The sequence below is a fragment of the Sinocyclocheilus rhinocerous genome, unplaced genomic scaffold (assembly GCF_001515625.1).
Source record: "Sinocyclocheilus rhinocerous isolate Xijiao unplaced genomic scaffold, SAMN03320098_v1.1 scaffold1564, whole genome shotgun sequence".
In the NCBI taxonomy this organism is placed as follows: Eukaryota; Metazoa; Chordata; class Actinopteri; order Cypriniformes; family Cyprinidae; genus Sinocyclocheilus; species Sinocyclocheilus rhinocerous.
The window spans coordinates 211,842-215,749 of NW_015638982.1; the positions used below are offsets into that span (position 1 = coordinate 211,842).

The 3,908-nt window shown below is 36.2% G+C and overlaps 1 long non-coding RNA gene across 1 annotated transcript in view; it reads right to left on the reverse strand.

Moving 5' to 3' along the window:
* LOC107750769 (uncharacterized) overlaps nt 1-2,996 on the reverse strand; it is a 15,178-nt gene extending 12,182 nt beyond the window's left edge. The window contains exons 1-2 of the long non-coding RNA XR_001641177.1: nt 2,944-2,996; nt 2,690-2,807 (exon numbers count right to left, since the gene is read on the reverse strand). This is a non-coding gene — a long non-coding RNA (uncharacterized LOC107750769). The remainder of the gene's footprint in view (nt 1-2,689; nt 2,808-2,943) is intronic.
* Nucleotides 2,997-3,908: the final 912 nt, after the last annotated feature.

Here is a 3,908-nt window from a genome sequence, read left to right on the forward strand (position 1 = left end):
CTTCATCTGTGAGCTGAACTGTTTTACTGTTAAATTTATGAGATGTAAATTCAGATAAATGTCATGTCATGGGATGTCATAGGTCAGAATCACATGAGTGTAAAATTATTATTTGCAGCACAAAAATGTATAGGTCCACGTTTATGTATCTTTAGATCTTTTTTATGTTCTAATTAACATAATTATTAACATAATTATATAAAATTATGTTGTCAGTGCCCTACAAATTAACTGGTTCTAGTACTTTTTTGTCCCTAAAACTGACAGAAAAGGATAAGGCCTAAGAGATTTCTTAAGCTGTAATGGAAAAAAAACAAAAAAAACACAGACAACAACAACAAAAAATTACTGATTATTTTTTTCTGGTGATTAAAGAGATGTTTAAAAGTCTCTCTCCCTCTCTCTCTCTCTCTCACCCACCCCCTCACTCACCCCCACACTCAACACACACATTCACCCCCCCCCACACAGAGGCAGAGTGAGATCAGATGTCTGATAGTTTTTTTAATTTTCTGTTATCCATAGAGCGTTGTAAAGTCGTGAAACTATGTATATTTCCTCAGAATGACTTGCTCTCTGTATGTAAAAAGTTTTGAAGTGTTTGGAAACTGCAATTAAAAAAATATAAGAAAATTACTACTATCTTTTTTTACTGTTACTTTAATAAATCGCCATTGCAACACCGTTCAAGATATCCAATATCCGTTCGCAATTTAGTATCTTGACAAAGTTGGGTGTGAACTGCTTGTTTCTCCTGGACGGAGTATCTAAAATTCCGCTGCCTGATTTTTCCAAAAATCCACATTCAAAGCAAAATAGCTGACTTCCTGTTGGTCGTACCTGATGACTGTAAATTAGAAAGTTGTCCGTCTTCATGAGCACAATGTATGTACCGAGTTTGGTGTCTGTAGCTAAAACTAACCCCCCAAGTTTTTTAAAAAGGTGGCGCTATAGAGTGCCTCCTCCACGCCCTTTTATGAGCTTTTGCCAGTGTCTATCTATCATTAATATTGATATGTGTGTTGAGTTTCAGGAAATTCTAAGCATATTATCTGCCTCAAAATCACCAGAAAAGAATATTCAAGTTTGACACGTTGCCATGGCAACAATATTTTAGATATCAATATCCCCTCAACAGTTTTACATCGGCTGTGTTTTGACATTATTCTCACCAGGGGCAAACCGTTCGAGATATCAAAAATCCCTTCGCAATTTAATATCCCCAATGTCTTGAGATCATGTTCACCGAGTTTGGTGGCAATCGGTTGGAAATCCTCAGAGGAGTATATCAAATTCCAGAGCATGCGCTTTTTAAACAGCCCTAAATAGCCAACTTCCTGTTGGGCGGAGCCTATGACATGCAGTATGAAATTTGTTCAGCTCAATGAGATCTATATGTGTACCGAGATTCATATGAATACATGCAAGTATGTGTGAGATATACATCAAGTTTTCTGACTGTGTTTCAGGGGGCGCCATAAAGCCCCTGTGACACGCCCGGGTCCCAGCCTCTGCGGCGTCCTAATGGCCGCAGGTTCCAACGCGTATGCTAATTTTCAAGAGTTTTTGAGCACGTTAAGGCCCCCAAAACCCCCCGGATAGTCGATAAAAAAAAAAAAAATTATCCTTAGGAAATCAATAGGGCCCTGTGCCCTAGTGGCTTGGGCCCTAAATATTAATAATAATAATTATAACTAAAAAAAAAAACAGGCCAGCGGGCCAAATAATTCTCCTGGTGCCCCCGATGACCAGTCCGGGCCTGCAAATAAGTTATCAGTAGGAATGCACAATATATCAGTTCCATATTGGTAATCAGGTGATATTAAACTTTTTTAACACATTCATTGGTATGAATCAGTATTGGGGCATATATTGGTTTATACTGGATATTTAACTGTTCATGCTCATATGCCATATTAGATTACCTTTGCTATCATCAATTCTAACACACACAGAGTGAATCTTTAAAAACACTAAGAATTTAACAACATTTAAAATGTAATGTTTAGTAAATTAATATACACTACCATTCACAAGTTTGGGGTCAGTAAGACTTTTTTATTTTAATAAATTAATACTTTTATTGAGCAAGGACACATTAAAATGATCAAAAGTGGCATTAAAGACTTTTACATTGTTACCAAAGTTTTCTATTTCAAATAAATGCTGTTTTAAAAAACTTTTTATACATCAAAGAATTGAAGAAAAAAAAACATGTTTTCCCAAAACGATTAAGCAGAACAGCTGTTTTCAACATTCATAACATAAATTTTATAAAGAAAAAAAGAAATATAGAAAAAGACATGTTTCTTGAGCAGCAAATCAGCATATTCGAATCATGAGACACTGAAGACTGGAGTAATGATGCTGAAATTTAGCTTTGCCACCACAGGAATAAATTACTGTATTTTAATCAAATAAATGCAGCAAATAAATGCAATAAAATTTACTTTAAAAACATTTGGAAAATCTTACTACACCAGTATTTTGTGTTTTTTAATGTTGTAATGTTTAAATTCACTTAAAATGAATGATTATAGTTTTTAGTGTTTTTTTTAAATTTATTCAGACAAACCCGTATTTTAATATCGAACATAACATGAAAAAATGTCAACATCAGACAAAAATATAATACTTTTCATCTCTAGTTGTTCTTTAATATATATTATGCAGATGAATTGTGACTTACTCAGAAGCATGGTTTCTATGGTTGCGACTTGTCCATGACATTTGAATCCTCAAAATGTTCATTGTACATGTTGAATCGAACCACTCCTCCCAATCACCTCAGACAATAGTTAAGCAACCTGAGTAGAACACAGAAATGTCACACGATACCATTTCACTATAAAATAAATGTCTGTCATAAGATTCCACAACAATTAACAGACTGGTTGTTCCAGAACCTATGCTTATATTCGTTAAAAAGATAAATATTCTCACCTAGTGTAGATCTGGAGAGCGTCTTCTGCATGTCCATCTCCACCACATGTGCATGAACCTGTGTATGCATTAGAGTGGAAAGTTCTGCTGTGTCCAACCAGGGGCTTGTCGGGATTTTTGATCATTTCCCCCAGCAGGAAGCCACTTCTACTGTTTTTGAGCAGCAACATCCTGAAGCCTTTCTCCTTCAGAACAAAAACACCCTCCTGCCTGCTGGTTATTATGTGAGGCAAAGATATGAGAGAGTCCAGGCTGTTCTTTCAGACGGAAGGGCCACTGAGAGACAAGCTGTAACACTCTTATAGCCGTTTCCATGTCCCCTGTGACACCCTTCTACCCTGCGCCCCCTGCTAGCTTACTGGCCTGCATTGGAATTTTGAATGGTGTATCTAAACAATGTAAAAGCAAAGTTCCCTAACAATAGAAGTTTTAAATGCCAGTGTACATTTATGAACAAAAGTAATCCTAGGGAAATTTTGGTTTTGTGATGCATACCTTGCATGCTTAAATGAAATTTATTAAAACATGATTCATTTTTAAACATACATGTTTGTTAAGAGCGTTAGGAATGCTGCTGATTCTGATTATTCTGCAGATGTGAACATGTGATGGTAAATGAATGAAAGCAGGAAAGAATTCATGACCTGAGATAAGAAATACCAGGACGTGGATTAGAACTGAAACAAGCAAATGATGATTTAAAGGGGTCATATGATGCGATTTCTATTTTTCTTTTTCTTTAGTGTGTTATGTAGCTATTTGTGCATGTGTAAGATCTGCAGAGTTACAAAGCTCAAAGTCTCCCACAAAAGGATTTATTCTATCTAAAAGAGAAGGCTGATCCAGACCTCAGCCTAAAACGGCTCGTTCTAACACGCCCCCACATGTCTACGTCACCATGTGGAAATATTTGCGTAATGCCGCCCAAATGTTCATGCAAAGAAAGAAGGCGTGGTTTCAGGAAC